The sequence below is a fragment of the Balaenoptera acutorostrata genome, chromosome 5, assembly GCF_949987535.1.
Source record: "Balaenoptera acutorostrata chromosome 5, mBalAcu1.1, whole genome shotgun sequence".
NCBI classification, from domain to species: Eukaryota; Metazoa; Chordata; class Mammalia; order Artiodactyla; family Balaenopteridae; genus Balaenoptera; species Balaenoptera acutorostrata.
In genome coordinates, this window is record NC_080068.1 from 71,075,028 (window position 1) to 71,096,457 (window position 21,430).

General features: G+C 36.9%; 1 protein-coding gene across 3 annotated transcripts in view; it reads left to right on the forward strand.

Moving 5' to 3' along the window:
- FRYL (FRY like transcription coactivator) overlaps nt 1-21,430 on the forward strand; it is a 302,580-nt gene that overhangs the window by 71,940 nt on the left and 209,210 nt on the right. For 2 of the 3 annotated variants that reach the window (XM_057547273.1, XM_057547271.1), the window contains exon 2: nt 17,233-17,409. The gene's annotated coding sequence lies outside the window, so the exon portion shown is untranslated. Of the gene's footprint in view, nt 1-7,348; nt 7,553-17,232; nt 17,410-21,430 lie in introns of all 3 variants that reach the window. The other variant, XM_057547272.1, reaches the window with a different exon arrangement.

Consider the following 21,430-nt stretch of genomic DNA (forward strand, 5'->3'; position numbering starts at 1 on the left):
TAAATAGTGGGTGAATGTCTTGGTTTAACTGATAGCTAAAAACTTGCCATTCTCAATCTTGTCTGAATGATGGCCCCCTTTGAGAATCTAATGAAAGCTATGGACCTCTTACATGAAAAATGCCTATAAACACACGCTTTAAAAATTTTATACAACTTATTGTATTGTAAATTGATTTCCATCACAGGCCATATAAAACCAGTCTCTGCACAGATTTCTATAAAGTCGAGTTTTTGTTTTTGTGTAAAATTATATGCCACATCCAAGAATAAAATCCAAATATTTGCTTAAAGACATTGAACGTTTTATTTTCAAAAGTTAATTTTAATGGGAAGACTGGTTTATAATAAGTCAAAATTGTGGCATTGTTTTTGATACAGCAATACATATGTCATTTAAACATTTTCAAACTGTTTTTGTTTTAATGTCAACCAAAGCAGAAAACGTAATTTTTAAGATTTGTAGAAATAATTGGAATTAGATCACGTAAGGCAAGGTTTTCTTTTTTTTTAATTAAAAAAAGCCTTTTTAATAGACTTTATTTTTTATTTTATTTTATTTTTTATAAATTTATTTATTTATGGCTGTGTTGGGTCTTCGTTGCTGCGCACGGGCTTTCTCTAGTTGCAGCGAGCGGGGGCTACTTTTCGTTGCGGTGTGCGGGCTTCTCATTGCGGTGGCTTCTCTTATTGTGGAGCACAGGCTTTAGGTTCGCGGGCTTCAGTAGTTGTGGCACACGGGCTCAGTAGTTGTGGCTCACGGGCTCTAGAGTGCAGGCTCAGTAGTTGTGGTGCATGGGCTTAGTTGCTCCGCTGCACGTGGGATCTTCCCGGACCAGGGCTCGAACCCGTGTCCCCTGCATCGGCAGGCGGATTTAAAAAAGCTTCTTTCTTTCTTTCTTTATTTTTGGCTGTGTTGGCTCTTCGTTTCTGTGCGAGGGCCTTCCCCAGCTGCGGCGAGCGGGGACCACTCCTCATCACGGTGCGCGGGCCTCTCACTGTCGCGGCCTCTCCCGCCGTGGAGCACAAGCTCCAGACGCGCAGGCTCAGTAATTGTGGCTCACGGGACCAGCTGCTCCACGGCATGTGGGATCCTTCCAGACCAGGGCTCGAACCCGCGTCCCCTGCACCGGCAGGCAGACTCCCAACCACTGCGCCAGCAGGGAAGCCCAGCAGGCGGATTCTTAACCACTGCACCACCAGGGAAGTCCCTGTAGACTTTATTTTTTATAAAGACTTTTTTTGCAGAGAGCAGTTTAAGGTTCACAGCCAAATTGAGAGGAAAGTACAGAGATTTCCCATAGATCCCTTCTCCCATTCATGCATAGCTTCTCGTATTAACAACAACCCCCATCAGGGTGGTGTATTTGTTACCACTGATGAATCTACACTGACACATCATAATCACCTAAAGTCCATAGTTTACATTATGGCTCACTTTTGGTATTGTACATTGTAGGGTTTGAACACATGTGTAATGATGTATATCCACTATTATAGTATCACACAGAGTACTTTCCCTGCCCTAAAAATCCTCTGTGCTCTGCCTAATCATCCTCCCACCCCTCCCCGGCAACCACTGACTTTCTTTTTACTGTCACCATAGTTTTGCCTCTTCCAGAATGTCAATATGTACAATATGTAGCTTTTTCAGATTGGCTTCCTTCACTTTAGCATTATGCATTTAACATTTCTTCATGTCCTCTCATGGCTTGATAGTTCATTTCTTTTTAGTGCTGAGTAATATTCCACTGTTTGGATGTACCACAGTTTATCCATTCACCTACTGGAGGACATCTTGGTTGGCAATTATGAATAAAGCTGCTGTAAACATCCATGTGCAGGTTTTTGCATGGACGTGGTTTCAACTTGGGTGAATACCAAAGCACCAGCTGCTGAGTCGTAAGGTAAAAGTATGTTTAGTTTTGTAAGAAACTGCCAACTGTTTTCCAAAGTGACTGTGTCGCTTTGCATTTTTACCAGCAGTATGTCAGAGTTCTTGTTCCTCTACATCCTCTCCAGCAGTTGGTATCGTCATTGTTCTGGAATTGGCCATTCTAATAGGTGTGCAGTGGTATCTCACTGTTGTTTAAATTTGCATTTCCCTGATGATATATGCTATGGAACATCTTTTCTATGCTTATTTGCTATCTGAGTATCCTTTCTGGTGAGATGTCTGTTAAGGTCTTTGGCCCATTTCTTAAAAAAATTTTTTTAAATTTGAATTAGAATATAGTTGATTTACAATGTTGCATTTGTTTCTGCTGTACAGCAAAGTGTGTCAGTTATACATGTACATATATCCACTCTTTCTTAGATTCTTTTTCCGTATAGGTCATTACAGAGTATTGAGAAGAGTTCCCTGTGCTATACAGTAGGTCCTTATTAGTTATCTATTTTATATGTTATCTATTTTATCTATTTTATATGTAGGTCCTTATTAGTTATCTATTTTATATGTGGTAGTGTGTAGATGTCAATCCCAGTCTCCCAATTTATCCCTCCCCACACACCCCCACTTTCCCCCCTGCTAACCATAAGTTTGCTTTCTACACCTGTGACTTAGCACTTTTCTGTGTACGGGAAGATGCTAGAGTCTGGGCTCATTGAAATCATTCCTTTGGTATGCACCTTAGCTGTCTAGGGCCAGTATCCTGTTCTTTCCCATCCTGAGTCCCCTTAGGGTGCACTGTTGGGAGTTGGATCATTTTTATTTTTATTTATTTTTTAATTTTTAAAATTTATTTAGTTTTGACTGTGTTGGGTCTTCATTGCTGCGTGCGGGCTTTTCTTTAGTTGCGGTGAGCGGGGGCTACTCTTCGTTGCGGTGCGCGGGCTTCTCATTGCGGTGGCTTCTCTTGTTGTGCAGCACAGGCTCTAGGCACGTGGGCTTCAGTAGTTGTAGCTTGTGGGCTCTAGAGGGCAGGCTCAGTAGTTGTGGCGCACGGGCTTAGTTGCTCTGCGGCATGTGGGATCTTCCTGGACCAGGGCTAGGACCTGTGTCCCCTGCATTGGCAGGAGGATTCTTAACCACTGCGCCACCAGGGAAGCCCGGGAGTTGGTCCATTTTTAAATCCGGTTCTTTTCTTTTTGTTGAGTTTTAAGAGTTCTTTGTTGTTGTTTTTTTTAAACAACCCTTTATTAGACATGTGTTTTGCAAATATCAATATTTTCTCCCATTCTGTAGCTTGTCTTCTTATTCTTTTGATACTGTCTTTTGCAGAGCAGAAGTTTTTAATTTTAACGAAGTGCAGCTGATCAATATCCTTATTAGTTCTGTCATGGATTGTGCTTATGGTGTTATATCTAAAACATCATTGCCATACTCAAGGTCATCTAGGTTTGTACTAATGTTATCTATTAAGAGTTTTATAGTTTTGCATTTTACATTTAGATTTATGACACCTTTTAAGTTAATTTTTGTAAAGGGCCTGGTGCTTTCTATTTTAGAATGTTATTAATTACTGATTCAATTTCTTTAATAGATACAGGCCTAGTTAGATTCTCTGTTTCTTCTTGTGTGAGTTTTTGCAGTTTTTGCATGTCTTTCAAAGAATTGGTCCATTTCATCTAGGTTCTCAAATTGGTGGACGTAGAGTTGTTCATAGTATTTCTTCATTCTTTTAAATGTTCATGGGATCTGTAGTGATGTCTATTTTTTATTTCTGATATTAGTAATTTGTGTCTTTTCTCTTTTTTTCCTTAGTTAGCCTGGCTAGAGGTTTATGGATTTTACTGATTTTTTTTCAAAGAACCAACTTTTGGTTTCATTGATTTTCCTCTATTAATTTCATGTTTTCCATTTCATTGATTTCTGCCCTAATTATTATTATTTCTTTTCTTCTCTTTACTTTGCATTTAGTTGCTCTTTCTAGGTTTTTAAAATGGAAACTTAGTTTATTGATTTTCAGATCTCCTTTTCTAATATATGCATTCAGTGCTATAAATTCCCCTCTAAGGATTTTTTTTTTTTTTTGCTGTATCCCACAAATTTTGGTAATTGTGTTTTCATTTTCATTCAGTCAAAATATTTAAAAAATTTTTCTTGAGATTTCTTCTTTGACCCATGTGTTATTTAGAAGTGTTGTTTAATCTCCATGTGTTTTGAGATTTTTTCTATCTTTCTGTCATTGATTTCAAGCTTAATTTCATTGTGGTCTGAGAGTAGATGCTGTGTGATTTCTATTCTTTTAAATTTGTTTGGTGAATGTTCTATGTGAGCTTGAAAAGAATGTGTATTCTGCTGTTGCTGAAGTAGTCTATAGATGTCAATTATAACCAGTTGATTGATGGTGTTGAGTTCGACTATGTCCTTATTGATTTTCTGACTGCTATACCAGTCCATTTCTTATAGAGGGGTGTTGAAGTCCCCAACTATAATAGTGGATTCATCTATTTCTCCTTATATTTCTATCAGTTTTTGCTTCACGTACTTTGTTCTCTTGTTAGGTAGATACATGTTGAGGATTGTTAATGTCTTCTTGGAGAACTGACCTCTTTATCATTCTCTAATGCCCCTCTTTATCCCTCATAACTTTCTTTCCTTTTAAGTCTGCTCTGTATGAAATGAGAATGGCTACTCTGTCTTTCCTTTTATTAGTGTTAGCATGGTAAATTTTTTTCCATCCATTTACTTTTAATCTTTGTGTCTGTTTATTTAAAGTGGGTTTCTGGTGGGTCTTGGTTTTTGATCCACTTTGACAATCTCTGTCTTATAATTGATTCATTTAGACCAGTGATGTTCAAAGTGATAATTGACACAATTGGATTAATTTCTATCATATTTGTTTTCTGTTTGTTGCCCTTGTTCTTTGTTTCTTTTCTTTTCTTTTTTTTTTCCTTCCAGTCTTTTTCTGCCTTTTATGGTTTTGAGTATTTCATCTAATTCTGTTTGTCTCCTCTGTTAGCATATCAATTAAACTTCTTTTTAAACTGTTTTTAGTCATTGCCCTGTAGTTTCCAATATCTATTTACAACTAATTCAAGTCCACTTTCAAATAATACTATACTGCTTCATGAGTAGAGTGAGTGCCTTATAGTAAAATAATTCTAATTCTTCCCTCCCTTCCCTTATATCAGTGCTGTCCTTCATTTCACTTATAGGCATACATAATTGAATTCATTGTTGCTATTATTATTTTGAACAAATTGTTGTCTATTAGATCAATTAAGACTAAAAATTGTAAAAGTTTGTATTTTACATTCTCTTATTCTTTCTTCGATGCCTTCCTTTCTTTATGTAGATCTGATTTTCTGACCTATATCATTTTCCTTCTCTCTAAAGAACTTTTTTTAAACATATTTTGCAAGGCAGGTCTATTGGCAATAAATTCTCTCAACTTTTGTTTAAGAAAGTTTTTATTCTCTTTCACTTTAGAAGGGTAACTTTGCAGGGTACAGAATTCTCGGTTTGTTTGTTTGTTTCTATCAACATTTGAAATATTTCACTCCTCTCTCTTCTTGCTTGCATGGTTTCTCGGAAGAAGGTGGGTGTAATTCTTATCTTTGTTCCGCTACAGGTAAGGTTTATTTAATTTTTCTCCTCTGGCCTCTTCCAGGATTTTTTAATTTATCTTTGATTTTGAACAGGATATCCTGGGTGTGTGTTTTTGTTTTTTTGTTTGTTTGGCATTTATCCTGCTTGGTGTTTTCCGACCTTCCTGGATCTGTGGTTTTGGTATCTGATATTAGTTTGGGGAAATTCTCAGTCATTATTGTTTCAAATATTCTGTTTCTTTCTTTTCTTTCTTCTCGTATTCTTATTATATGTATGTTAGATCTTTTGTAGTTGTCCCACAGTTCTTGAATATTCTTTTTTTTTTTTTTTTTTCAGTCTTTTTTCTCTTTGCTCTTCAGTGTTCTCTTTCTTTTCAGGTTTCTATTGATATAGCCTCAAGCTCAGATATTCTTTCTTTAGCCCATCAATGGCTCTCTTTATTTCAGTTACAGTGTTTTGGATCACTACTGTTTCTTTTTGACTCTTAGAATTTCCTTCTCTCTGCTTACATTGCCCATCTTTTCTTGCATGCTTTCTTTCTACTTTATCCATTAGATACCATATTTATCATGGTTGTTTTGAATTCCCAGTCTGGGAACTCCAACATCCTGCCTTATCTGAGTTTGGTTATGATGCTTGCTCTGTCTCTTCAAACTGTTTTTGTTTTGTTTTGTTTTCCTTTTAGCATGCCTTGTAATATTTTCTTGGTAGCTGGACATGGACTTACAGTACCAAGTGAAAGAGACTGATTTAAGTAGGCTCTCAGTAAAGTGGTGGTGAGGTGTGTGTGTGGGGGGTCAGCCTTTGCCTCCAGACTGTGGATTTCACAAGTGCTTCTCAGTTTTCTTCCCTACCTTAGGTGGCACAGGATGGCCAGAGGGAGCTGGGGTTGGGTATTTCCCTTCTCCTAGCTCAGTTAGGCTCTGGTTAAACAGTTTCTTAATTTCTCCTGAGGGCAGACTTTGTTATGAAGAACAGAATGCTTTGGAGTATTTCAAAATATTTTTCCCCTCCCCCTGCCAGAAACTTGAGGGGATTTTTCTTTGATATTCACTATGAGAACCAGGTGGAGCTCTTGGAGATAAAACTCACAAGTATGGGATTCCCCCTATTATTGGTCCCCTTGGAGTTTTTAACTCTCAGAGTTGTCCACACTGAGCCTCTAGCAGTTGTCAGTTAAAGTTCAGGTTTTCTTACCCTGGCACTGGTTCCCATGGAAGCTTCTGCTCATGGGTTTCTGTTCCTGTAAGTTGTGATTCTCTGCACCTGCCTGTCTCCAGTTTTGGGAGTAGTGGTTTGCCCTATGACCTCACTCTTATGAATCTAAAAAGAGCTGTTGCTTTTTCAATATGTTTATCTTTTTACTTTTTTAAGACGGAGTGGTGACTTCTAAGTGTCTTTTCACGCCGGAATGAAAACCGGAAGTCTCTCCTCACTTTTTCTATTACCATACAGTTTCCTTTCCTGGAGGCAACCAGTATTATCAGCCTCTTGTGCATCCTTCCAGAGCTAGCCTACTATTCTTAAAATTTTTAAAATTAAGATGAAATTATTGGTTTTTGAAGGGATATTCCATTAAAATCTTCTGTTTCTATGGTTATAAACCATTTCTCATTATGCTGTCATGTTTGTATGTTTTTCTATCTCTGAAACATCTTTCCCCTTGTCTGATTTTCTGGATTTGCCGAATTTTATTGGAATTCCAATTAATTTTATTGGAATTTTAAAATAATCAAGTTAGCTTATGCTGCAGTGAAAACAATCCTCAAATTGTTAGTGCTTAAAATGCAAAAATTTATTTCTCATTCATGTCAAGTTCATGCCTTTTAGGCAAGTTGTCTTCTGCCTACAGGTTTGGCAATGCACTTCCATATCAACACCTGCCTCCATAATTACAGAGACAGTGGGAAGAGAGGTACAGAGCCCAGTGCCAACAGTTAAATGCTTCCATGGGAAGTTTATATATCAATTCTACTCACATTTCATTGGCCAACACAAATCACATGACCATGCCTGACTTCAAGAGAGAGAAGGAAAGCCTAGAAGGAGAGGGAAAGTGAGTAATATTGTTAATATGCTCTATATCTTTATTATTATTATCACTTTTTACTGGTTGATTTGTTGTTTTTTGAGAGAAGGAGTCTCCTCAAGTCCCTAAGCCTGGTTGTAGACATTCCTTTGGTAAGCCTGACTACCACTCTATCCCCCCAAGAGAGTGAATATCTTAGAAAAGCAAATGGTTTCACATCTCACCCCTTTGTTTAGAAGTCTGCCAAGATCATTATCCTTGCAATTCAGAACATTTTGATCAGTCTTGTATCTTCCAATTCTTTTCTTAAGACTGGTGATTTTTCTTTTGTGTACATGCTATTCTGTGTTGATAAATAGTACAGGCTCCGTCACAGCCTGGCATGAGATTTTATTCTGTCTTATCCTGCTCTTAAAGGGTAGTCAGAGTCTGTTGAAGGTTGCAGTTAGTATTTAGCCCAGTGAATTTGATGGAGGGAGGGATTGAGCATTATCTTCTGGGGTGCACCTCAGTGGAGTAGACTTGTAAGCCGCTCTCGAGCACAGCAATAATGGTTGATGTCAGGGCAGATTACTTCTCCTTTCCCATTGTTCTTACCTTAGAATATCTTTGTGGAAGCTCAAAATTTCAGGGGTGGGGTGATACCCCTTTTTAATTTCTAATGTTGCTTGAGTTTTCCCTTTTATGTTGATTAAATTATCTCAGGGGCTATTTGAACAGGGAGCTGACCTTGTCAAATATGTATTCCTAGGTTATCCTCTAAGTATTATTCCTCCTTTTAAGCTAATTGTTTGGATGTAGGTTGATTCAGGTCTTTAACAAGAAGAAAAGAAACAGTTTAAAACCTGTTACTTTCTGGAAACATTAGGTTACATCTCAAAATGTATATAAGGTAGAGTATGCAAATATACTGGATTTAAGTACTGAAGACAAGAAGTTTACCTCTTCCTTTGTCATTCTGTGCTACTCATCTCCTCTAAAGGCTGTAAAATGGAACCTTATGAAGCAGTTAATATTCATTTTGTTTAATAAAATGTTTGAAAGTCTATATATTGGTTTATTTTTTTTATAGTGCATATCATGTATTACCTTTAACATCATCTATTTAATCAACAAATGCTTATTGTGTACCTGTGAGCTAGGAGATGGTGCTAGGGATTATAAATGTAAACAAGACAGTCTCTGCCCTTCTGGAGCTTGCTTTTTAGTCATGTAGGCAAAGATTAAACAAATATTGGATGATAAACTCTATGATGAAAAACTAAGTTTGTCTAGAGTGTGATAGGTTTTGGTTATTTCAGGTAGCATGGTGGGGAAGGCTTCTTTGTGGGAGCATTTGCAGTCATCTGGGAGCCAAGGAAGGAAGGGAGGGAGCAAGTCATACTCAAGGGAAAGAACTTTCCAGGCAGAGGAATTAGCAAGTGCATAGGCCCTGATATGGGAATAAGCTTCTTCAACTTGAAGAATAGCAGGAAAGCTGGTGTAGCTAGAATAGAGGAAAGGAAATGTTAGGGAGACCATGGGATATTTTTCTGTATTTGATGGGAAACCAGGGGAGGATTTTTGAGCGCAAGTGAATAAATTTATATTCTAAAAAGATCACTCTGGTGTCTCTGTGGAGAATTAAGGGGTGAGTAGATGCAGAAGTATCAGCTAAGAGGCTGCATGAACTGTTTGGGCCACAGATGATGATGGCTCTGACTAGGTGGTAGCAGTGGATGGGAGAGAAGTGGCCAGATTTAAGGTATACAGTATTTTGAAAGCAGGGTTGACAGACTTGCTGATGGATTAGATATGAGGGTGTGAGGTAAAGAAAGGAATAAAAGTGACTGCCAGATTTCTGGCCTGAGCAACTAGAATAACCGTGGTGTTATTTACTGAAGTGCAGTGCTGGGAGTAGGCAGAGATTTAGGGGGCTGTATTAAGAGTTGTGTTTGACATCTTGTTAGATGTGCAGACAGGTATTTGAATTTGCAAGGTTAGTGCTCAGTAGAGAGAGGTCTGGGCTAGAGATACCATCTGTATACAGATTCCAGATTCGAATTTAAGGCCTTTAGCCTGGATAAGGTCCAGGGGTAAATGTCAGTGGAGAAAAGGGGCAAGGACTGGCCCTGGGCTCTCCAACATTTTGAGTTGGAAAAGCAGCTCTTGAGGAAGAGGAAGAGAACCAGGAGAGTGTGGCATCTTGCCATCCAAGTGAAGAAGGTGTTTCAGAAAGGCGGGAGAGGAATGCTGCCCTGGTGTCAACTAAGATGAGGACTGATTATTGACCTTTGGATTTCATGAGGCGTGGAGGTCATCAGTGACACTGGCCAGCGGCCCTGGGGGTAGAAGAGAGGAGAGAATGAGATGAAGAAGGGGAGCTAGTGAAATACTGAATAGAGACAGTTGTATGGAGGACCTTTATTGTAAAGGGGAGCAGAGAAACAGGGCAGTCATGACAGGGGTTTTGTGGTGGAGGAGGGAGGAGGGCTCCCCCCTTTTATTCTCTTTAAGGTGAGTGATCATTATGGTATGTTTGTATGCTAATGGGCGTGATCCCTTGGGAATGGAGAAAAAAAGATGTGAAATTTTTGTCACCTTGACATTGATGTTCTCCTGTTTTTTAGAAAGTAGTGTGGAGGTGGTTGAGGTTAGGTTGGAAGTTTTCTCTACCCCACCCTCTTCAGGGAGCCTTTGTGATTTTCTTTTGTTTTCCTCTTTTTGGCTTGCTTAGTCTTATTGTGTATCTTGATAGATTTTTATCTTTCACATTTCTGGTTAAATGGTGATTATTAGGAAGTTGAACCAATTGTGTATTTAAAAAAATGTGAAAGACATTTAACAGGGAACGTGTTTCCCAAGGCCCATTGTTTACCACAAAAAGGAAACCCCTGACTTCTTGTTATATCAGTAAAGATAAAATTATTTTGTGAATACAGTACTCCTTTTGTGAGTAGCATTTTTCATACTGTGATCAAAAGAAATTATTTTATGAAAACAGTAAGCTAATGGGAAATGTAGACTTTTGTTACAAGTGGGAATTTATTTAGTGGGAGCCCTTAACATTTTTTGATTTCTCTTCAGAACATTTAAAATTCTTCTCATGGTGGAGATAGTTGTCATTTAAATTATGAAAAAATATAGTTTAACAAATTTAAAAGTTAGGTATCTAGTTCTTAATTTCTTGTAATAAAAAGTTTTAACTAATTTTAAGGGAGAAAATGTAGCAATACAGGGTGGTGGGAATATTTTTCACTCTGAAGCAGAAGAAGGAAATCCACAGTACTGTAAATATAGCTAATATTATAGTGAGAATATATTCAAGGGGTAAGTAGAACATCCATCACAAACTAGTATCTCCCCTCCCATTGTAAATTCATGCTTGCTAGAAGATTCCTCAGGTGAAGTTCGATTTAAAACAATAAAATTCATAGAAGATGAGGATATTGTAATAATAGGTTTTGGTTTACTGGAGACTGGCCTTCTTGAACCCTTGGACTTTTCAGTTGGAATTTTATCCCCTACTTCTGTCCTCCAGTGCCCGCCACCTCCCATACCTGCTCCAAAAAAAAAAAAAAAAAAAAAAATATATATATATATATATATCTTTGGCAGTAATAAAGTCTCCCAACTTCTGAGTATCTAAGAAATGTACCTATGGACAAGCATCTCAGAAAAGCTAGAGATTATAAAATGTTCAGATTCCAAGCTATGTTGTATTATAGATACAACTTTGTTGCATAAATGTGATTCTCAACTTTTTTTTTTTGCCTACATACAATTTGCACATAAGGAAATAGATGTATGTGCATATGTATGTATGTCAGATAGTGATAAATTCTATGATGAAAACAAAATGGAAATAGGGCAGTAGCATGGGAGGTCCTCTGAATCTCTTTTTTCTCATTTACCAGCTGGGAATAATAATAACCTACCTCTTTAGAGTTGTGTGGACTTAATTGTGTGTGAAATGCACCTGGTTTGATACCTGGTATCATACCAGGTAATTGGGTACATGTTATTCTACTTTCCCTTTCTTTCTGTAATTTGAGTCATCCAAATCTGCAGTTTAGTGCCGTATAATACAGTGTGCGTTAAAACCATGAGTTTAAACTAGAGTATGTTTAAACCATGTCCTTCGTGTGGTTTTGAAGTTCTTGCTGAAAAAGTAAATAACAAAAACAAACCTTGAAGGGGCCTCATGTTTAGTGAAATAAGCCAGTCACGAAAGGACAAATACTGTATGATTTCACTTAAATAAGGTACCTAGAGTAGTCAAACTCATAGAAACAGAATGCATAATGCTTGTTGCCAGGGCCTGGGAGGAGGGGGCGGAAGAGGAGTTATTGTCTATTAAGTACAGAGTTTCAGTTTTGCAAGATGAAAAGAGTTCTGGAGACGGATGGTGGTGGTGTTTGTACAACAATGTGAATGTACTTAGTGCCACTGAGCTGTACACTTAAAAATGGTTAAGATGGTAAATTATATGTTATGTGTATTTTACACAGTTTAAAAAAAAAGTGAATAATAAAACTACTCTATTTTGGTAAGGCTTGCCCTCCTCATTTTTGGTAGATGTTAGTGAATTAAGTTGTTTTTTTCTTTCCATTTTAATAAGATATAATTGACATGCAGCACTGTATAAGTTTAGGGTGTGCAGCATAATATATCGTGAAGTGATTATAAATCAAGTTGTTCTTGACTAAATCTGAAATAGTGGGTTGCTGTTCTTATATCATAAATCTGTGTGAGATTCCCAGAAACTGAAAACTATTGATTATCAGAAGTTTTCATCATCTTAACTTCCAGAGGTGTCAGATCTTAAACTGTTGCTTTGAGAGCAAAGAGTATAGTATAGTATAGAAAAGACTTTTTTGTTTTGTTTTGCTTTGTCTTGCGTGTCAATTTAAAAAATATTTATTGAGTCCTCATTATGTTGAATGGACAACAGTAACAACATTTGTTGAGTGCTATCTGCTGGCTATTGTTCTAAGTTTATGCTTAATAATACTTATAATACTTCTAACACTTTATAATCCTTATAAAAAGTCTTATAGTTGAGAAACCCAAGGCTCTGATTTAGAAAGTGATTTTCTACTTTAAAAATGATTTTAGAGGAATTTAATGCATAGAAACAAAGGGAGGGCATTCCAGATGGAAGAAAGATCTGGGCGTAGGAAGGAATGGGACATGTTTGCATAGAGCAGAGTTCAGCCTGACTAGTCTAGAGAACATTAGGGAGATGGGCTAACAGTTTATTCTCTTCCATTAGGACCTTGACTCTCAGGCTAAGGAATTTCTGGACTTTATTCTATAGGCATTGGGACTATCACTGAATTACCAAGGCAGGGAGTTTTGTGATCAGAGTTGTGCATTTGGAATATGCACTTGGCAGCAATATCTGAGATGCATCAGAGTAGTGAGAGAGGGGAGGTCAGAGACCACTTAGAATTTTTTTAATGGAAGAGTATTTTAGTATTGCAGCAGTTGGGGTCAGAGTGTAAATGACTGACTTGATGAGTTGAGAGATGAGAAAGTAGAGGCCCAAATGTGTAGTAAGAGGAAATAAAGAGAAGTCTATGGTGCATGAGCGTAAGTAAGATTTTTTTTTTCCTTAATGGTCATCTGAATATACAGGTCAGATATAAGTTTGGCTTTGAAAACGGAGGATTTGGAGGGTCCAAGAGGACAGGAAGAGGGACTTCAGCAGCCTTGAACTGAACTTGAAGAGTTTACATTGGGCATCTTCTTTCAGTTTAAGAGATGAGGGTATCTGTAGAGAGTACAGGGCTATGGTGGGCCTGGGAACTTGAAGGATAGAAAAGTTTCAACCTCACTAAGAGACAACTTAGTAGGGTCAACCATCAGTCTTTAGAGTGTGAGATAGAATAATAGTAATAGTATACTTCTGTTAGTCTTTTATACGAATAATTTACATGGAGTAGAATCTCTCTTATACAATATTGATTGTACAATCACCAGTAGTTAGAATGGTTAAATAAAAAATTTGTTTGAAATGAAGAATAATAGGAAGGATAATCTGCCTTAAATATTTTATAGTTGATTAGTGTATAAATGCTCATACGTCATCAATCTTTTGATGTATAGCTGAGACCTTCTCTTAAGGATATTTTAAAAGTAACTTGCCTTTTTCAAATCGTACAGCTTAATTTTCAGAGACAAAGCATTTTCTTTTTGCACTCATGTTTTTGATATAATATTTAACTAAATTATATAATTATAGTAAATACAACTGGCATAAAAAGATTTTGGAACAAATATAAGATAATTTGCTCTTGGTAGGCATGCGACTCAATTGTTGGGAGAAAAATGAGATGGTGTACCAGAGAGGACTCCCCATTTCCCCCAAATAGGAAATTGAAACTTGGGAGTTATGGTTTGTCCATGGTTTTAGGATTGGCAAGAGTCTGGTTTTATCTTGAATCTAATGTTTGTCCTATTATGTAGTGTTGCAGGGTGATAAGGAATAATATGTGAAATATTGCTTAGTGGTGAAGTTACAGACTATATGTATATATTTTTTAATACCGTAGCTTTATTGAGATATAATTCACATACCATGCAAGCCACCAATTTATAGTATACAATTTGAGGTTTTTTATATTGACAGAATTGTGCAACCATCACCACAATTGATTTTAGAATATTTTCATCATCCCCAAAAGAAATCTCGTGTCCATTAGCTCCCCATCTCCTCCCCCTTGTTCGGAGTCAACCACTAATCTATTTTCTCTCTATACGTATAGATTTGTCTGTTCATGTAAATGGAATAATGTAATATGTAGCCTTTTGTGACTGGCTTCTTTCACTTAGCATAATGTGTTTCAAGTTCATCTATGTTGTAGCATGTATCAGTATTTTTTATGGCAGAATCCATTGGATGGACATACCACGTTTTATTTATCCATTCATCAGTTGATGACATTTGTATTGTTTCTGCCTTTTGGCTGTTACAAATAATGCTATTACGATGGTTTCCGTAGTGTAGTAGTTATCACAAATAATGCTGTTGTACACATATTTTTACATGGATGTTATTTTTTCATTTCTCTTGCTGTATACCTGGGAGAGAATGGTTGGTCATGTTTAACTTTTGAGGAAGTGCCAGACTGTTTTCCAAAGTGGCTGTACCATTTTATATTCCTACCAGCAGTGTGTGAGAGGGTTCCAGCCATACACTTGCCAACACTTGTTATTATCTGTCTTTTTGATTATAGCCATCCTAGTGGGTATATATATGTTTTTAAAGTGATTTTATTTTTCTGACTATAATAGTAATAAATGCCCTTTGTAGATATTTTGGAAAATACAGAAAAGGATAAAAGAAAAAATCATTTATTTTTAAATCACTATTTAGAAATAATATTGAGTGGGTTTTTTCTCCATGTTTAAAAGTAATTTTTAAAATATGGCTAAAAGTATATATGATTTTGAGTCCTGCCTTTTTTTGTTGTTTAACAGCATTTCCCCATGTTTTTTAAGTTGTATTTTAATTTTATCCTATCAGAGAATGTCTCTTTTGTTCTCTTTGGCTTTTGTGTTATTTTTTATTAATTTTTCAAATTTTACAATTATTTCAGAGGAGCCCGGAGGTGGAGTGGGAATAAATTTTTGTGGTTAATCTAACATGTTAACTAGAAATTACTTCTAGGTTAACTGCAGCATAATATTCTATCTGCTGAATAAACCATAACTTAGCCAACTGTTACCCTATTTCAGACATTTATATTTCTTACAGTTTTTCTTTATAAATAATGTAAAAAAATTTGTATGTAAAATTCGGTATGCATTTTGAGTTCTCAGGAATGAAGTTACTGGGTCAATCAATAGCTATGAACGTATTAAAGATTCTTGTTACGTATTGACAAATTGCTTTTCAGAATTTATATTTCCTCTAGCAGTGTATATGTATTCCTTTCTTACTGTACCTTCACTAGCAATGAGTAAATGGGTAACAATTGAGTTTTTTTTTGTTTTTTTTTTTGTTTTTTTTTTAAATTTTTATTTATTATTTATTTATTATGTTTATTTTTGGCTGTGTTGGGTCTTCGTTTTTGTGTGAGGGCTTTCTCCAGTTGCGGCGAGTGGGGGCCACTCTTCATCGCGGTGCGCGGGCCTGTCACTATCGCGGCCTCTCTTGTTGCGGAGCAGAGACTCCAGACGCTCAGGCTCAGTAGTTGTGGCTCACGGGCCCAGTTGCTCCGCGGCATGTGGGATCTTCCCAGACCAGGGCTCGAACCCGTGTCCCCTGCATTGGCAGGCAGATTCTCAACCACTGCGCCACCAGGGAAGCCCACAATTGAGTTTTAAGGTGAATTGAGCAGGGATTTTTGTGCGTTTGTTCACTGATGTATGTATTGCTGGAAGATAGTAGGCACTGAATATATGTAGAATGCTACCAGTAGGAAAGAAAAGGGTTTCTCTGAAAGACAAGGAAATAACTTGCCATTCAACTTTCCAGGAAAGTAGCCTTGTTACACTGATCATATAACAGCTCATGTGTTTATGAAAAAGGGATGAAAGAGTAAAATTAAGCTTATTTGGGGAACTTGTTTTAAATTTTATATTGTTTGAACATTTACATGTTTCAAAGTCAAAATGACACTTTGAAAAGGCTTAACTTCCATCCCTGTTTCCTTACTGTAACCCCCCTTTTTTTATACCAATTTCTTATGTATCTTTACAGTGCTTTTTAATAAAAATTAACAAATAAGAATAGATATTCTTACTTCCCTCTTTCCCTCCCCCTTTTAAAAACACAGAATATAACAACGTATATATACATATACCTTGCTTTTCTGTACCTTGCTTATTTAGCATATTCTGGTGATGTTTGTATAGAAGTACACAGAGTGCTTCCTTATTTATTTTTACAGCTGCACCATATTCCTTCTAATGGATGTATCATAGGTGATTTTACCAGTCCTCTTAACTTGTTTTCAGTGTGTTTCACTTTTACAAATAATCCCACAATAATCTTGCTGCACACTTTATTTTGTGAATGTGTAATTCTATCTGTAGGAGAATGTCCCAGAAGGAGAGTTGTTGGGTCAAAAAATAAATGCATTCTTGGTTTTGTAGATATTGACACTTCCACCAGCAATGGAGAGTGCTCATTTCTTGGGGTTCCTCGGTGTACCTTTTGAAAAACGATAGTCCTAGGGTCATTACCTCAAATCCCATAATATATGTATCCTCAAGTACTATAGAAGAACTCATGGTGATGACCCTTGTGTCATCAAGAAACAGGTAATTATGTTTAGATGGTGAGGAAATTTGTAATATACTTGAGAAAGATATTATAGGTGGTGAAAAAAATTTAAATTAGAACATTTAAAGACAAATTCTGGGAATTCCCTGGTGGTTCAGTGGTTAAGACTTGGCGCTTTCACTACCGTGGCCAGGGTTCGATCCCTGGTTGGGAAAATAAGATCCCACGAGCCACGCCTCGAGGCCAAAAAAAAAAAGACAAATTCTCATTTTCTTGTTTTTTCTCTCCAGATAAATGCTTTCCCTATACAGTTGACATTTTTTTATAAGTAAGTTCTTCTTGGCCAAATTCTCAAGTTATAAAAACTAACTTCAATAATGATATATGTTATACGAAAACTGTTAAAATGTTACAGCTTTTGTTTTAAACATGGCTGTTACTAATAACCAACCATATTTCTTTTCTCTCTCTCTCTCTCTTTTTTGTCTTTCAGCCTTTAACATTCCACATTCTGCTTTGTACATGGTGAATCACTACTGCTTTGCAGCAGTGTGCCCACTTGCGTGCCTATAAAGTACAAGCTCCAGATTGAAAAAAGCTTTTAGATGGATCTTTTCCAAATTTGGTGTCTTTTCTACAAACTCTGTGCCTCAACAACCCTTTCTAAGTGGTAAGTGATATGTACTTTTAAAAAAGACTAATAGAAATTTGTAAAACAATTTTTGTTTGGATTGCCTTCCCCCTTTTTATGCTGCATTCTCTTTTGGTATGGAATAAAAATATTTTATTTTATTCTAAAGGTTTCCCACTTCAGCAACTTGTTCTGCTCAATTTTACTCCTCTGCACCCCCAAAAATGTGTTTTGAGTAAATCTCAGAGATGTTCAAAAAACATACTGGCTAACTAGCACCTATGCTTCCAAAAAATCTTAGAATATGTAAAGGGACACACAGTGCCATGCTATAAAAAGAAGAGCTGGCATTACATACCTCTCTTATCAACTCCATAAATGTGCACATAATTTACAATTGCTAGGAATAAATATAAAAATATGTAAACACCTTTATGTATATGTACTTTACATGCTCTGTATTATATATTGATATTTTACAAATAGTTTCATTTTCATTTTGAGATACAAGTGGCAGTTATTGATGTCACAAGATTATAGTTTATATTTATTTCATAATTAGAGATTTTAACTCCAAGTGTTTTTTAAATAATGATTTAAATTTATGTATATATTTATTGCTATAGGTGATTACCACTTTTAGTGGTTATTACAAGTGAACTTATAAAACTGGGCTTACTAAAAGTAGTTTGATTTGGGAAGAAAACTGTTTTATGGAATGATAAAATTTTGGACTTAAGAAATAAAAAAGCTGTGAAAATAGAGTAATTTCAGTGCTGAACAATTGCATGTTAAGTGAGTTGTAAATGTTAGTATTTTATGATTTGTTATTGGTTCTGTTTTCATTTTGCCAGAGCCACAGATTCCAACTTTAGGTCTGTATATTCTCTTATTATAAGGCTGAGGTAGTTTTTCCTGTTGCTCTCTTTTCCTACCTACATAGGTATCTTGAGTCCATTGGGTCAAGAACATCCTGTTCCTAGCAATTGTAAATTATGTGCACATTTATGGAGTTGATGAGAGAGGTGTGTAATGCCAGCTGTTCTTTTTATAGCATGGCACTGTGTGTCCCTTTTCATATTCTAAGAATTTTTGGAAGCATAAGTGCTAGTTAGCCAATATGTTTTTTGAACATCTCTGAGATTTACTCAAAACACATTTTGGGGGGGGGTGCAGAGGAATAAAATTGAGCAGAACAAGTTGCTGAAGTGGGAAACCTATAAAATAAAATTATTGTTGTAAAATATTGAACACTCATTTTGAGTGTCAGTCAACAAATATTTACCAAATGCCTGCTGTTTATGAATAAAAATACACAATGACATTTGGCATTGTGAAGAGGTAAGTCATCAAATAGAAACCATGGCATTAGATGAGGATGCAAAGCAGGGAGGTTGAGTGAAGAATGGGTACGTTTTAGCTCTAACTCTAACTATTAATTGCACAGTGTTCTTGAGTGTAAGTTATTAGTCTTAGTAGCCTTTGGTTTTCTCACCTATGAAATGAGTGAATTAACTAAATGGTTTATAAGGTTTTTTGCTGCTTTCATACACCTAACACTTTGTTATGAACAAATTGATAGATGTTTGTTTTTTTGAGGATACCTCTTCTTCTCTAGCCTTTCTAATAGAGATATTTTTAGACTACTTTCTTTGAATTGTGGGGTTAGAATAAGGTCCCCACTAAAAATCATTTTCTTTTCTTTTTTTTTTTAGAAATATATTTTTAAATTATTTATTTATTTATTTTTGGCTGCACTGGTTCTTCGTTGCTGTGCCCAGGCTTTCTCTAGTTGCGGCGAGTGGGAGCTACTCTTCGTCGCAGTGCGCGGGCTTCTCATTGCGGTGGCTTCTCTTGTTGTGGAGCATGGGCTCTAGGCGCACAGGCTTCAGTAGTTGTGGCACGTGGGCTCAGTAGCTGTGGCTCGCAGGCTCTAGAGCGCAGGCTCAGTAGTTGTGGCGCATGGGCTTAGTTGCTCCATGGCATGTGGGATCTTCCCGGACCAGGGCTTGAACCCATGTCCCCTGTATTGGCAGGCGGAGTCTTAACCACTGTGCCACCAGGGAAATCCCTCAGTCATTTTCTTTTGAAGGCCATATCTTTTATTTTTTTTTCTCCACGTTCTTATCCTTCTCTTCTCTTGACCTCTGGAATTTTCCTTCATTTGACTCTTCATTTGTTCCCTTTCTGTTTCTCGTATCTTATTAGTGGCTCTCATCATGTTTCCTTGACCTGTCTAGCATCCATTGTTTTCATCTTAGTATTTTCCAGGATCACTACATCTTACACCAGTGATTCTAATCCTGGGACCCTTTAAAAAAATACAGATACCTTCTAAAATGAGCTTGGGAGAAGGGTACGATTTTTTGGCAGGTAGCTGAAACCTACTAGTAAACCAGCATTATTAGTTCACCAGGACTGGAGCCCCCAGGTTTTACACCCCGTCACTTCTTGCCTTAGATCACATCATCACTTAGTTAAATTTCTGTGGTCTTGGAGTCTCCTCTCATGATCATAACCCTCTATCATGCCACACTTTTTGAATCTCTTCTTTGTCTCTATTATGACTTGTAGTATCTTGGCATTTTGTTTTTATAGTTAAGTTAGCTATCTCCTAGCTTCATTTGCTTTCTACTCACCCAAACCCCATGATCATATTTGCAGCAGCATCTTATGTTCTGTTGCCTTTTTAACATTGTGAGGAACTTGTCCAAATCTCAAACCTAAGTTAATTTGCCATGTATATATTTCCTAGTTCCAGCTGCTTGATGCAGTTGGAAAAGGTCACATAACTAAGTTTGGATCTACTAGGCAGCCATTTACTTGATCTCTAAACTGGTTCTTTTCAAGGTTGGCTTCTTACCCTTCCTTTAGAAGACCCCACACCTTGTCACAGTCAAGTTGTCTTTTTTTTTTTTAATTTTTAATTAATTGTTATTTATTTATTTATTTATTTATGGTTGTGTTGGGTCTTCGTTTCTGCGCGAGGGCTTTCTCTAGTTGCGGCATGTGGGGGCCACTCTTCATCGCAGTGCACAGGCCTCTCACTATCGCGGCCTCTCTTGTTGCGGAGCACAGCGTCCAGACGCGCAGGCTCAGTAGTTGTGGCTCAAGGGCCTAGTTGCTCCGCGGCATGTGGGATCTTTCCAGACCAGGGCTCAAACCCGTGTCCTCTGCATCGGCAGGCAGATTCTCAACCACTGCGCCACCAGGGAAGCCCCAAGTTGTCTTTTTGGGGCTATCTAGCATACTTCCTGACTTGTTCTTCTTTTCACTTCAGAATTTTTTCTGTGTCTAAAGAAGAAATTATGTACCTTATTATAATTTTTATTATGGAAAATTTAAGACATATTAAAGTAAACAGACTAGTGTAATGAATCCCCTTGTATTCATGACTCAGGTTCAGTAATTATCATGTCATGGCCAAATTTTCAATCTCTCACTGACTTCCCTCCCATTCCTGTACTATTTTAAAGAAAATCCTAGATATCATAAAATTTATTTGTATTCAGTACATATCCTTATGTATAAGACCCTTTAAAAAGATATAACCATGATACCATTATTAATCTTAAAAAAACAACAATTCCAATATAATCAAATATCCAATCAATGTTAATTCCAATTCTCTCACACATTTTATTTACTTATTTATTTATTTGCTTGCCACGCCACATGGCATGCAGGATCTTAGTTCCCTGACCAGGGCTCGAACCCATGCCCCCTGCAGTGGAGGCATGGAGTCATAACCATTGGATCCCCAGGGAATTCCCCTCACACATTTTAAAAGCAGTTGACTTGATTGGATCAGGGTCTAGATAAGCCCTTCCTCCATTGCAGTTGGTTGATTTTTCTCTTAAAGTTTCAACCTCCCCTCCCTTTTTTTCTCTAAAATTTATTTGTTGAACAAATTGGGTCTTTGTCTTGTAGATGTGGATGTTTCTGATTACATTCCTGTGAAGTGATTAAGCATACACATCTGACCTTTGTATTTCCTGTTAATTGGTCGTTGGATCTAGAGGCTTGCTCAGACTCAAGTTCAGATTCTTTTGGCACGTCT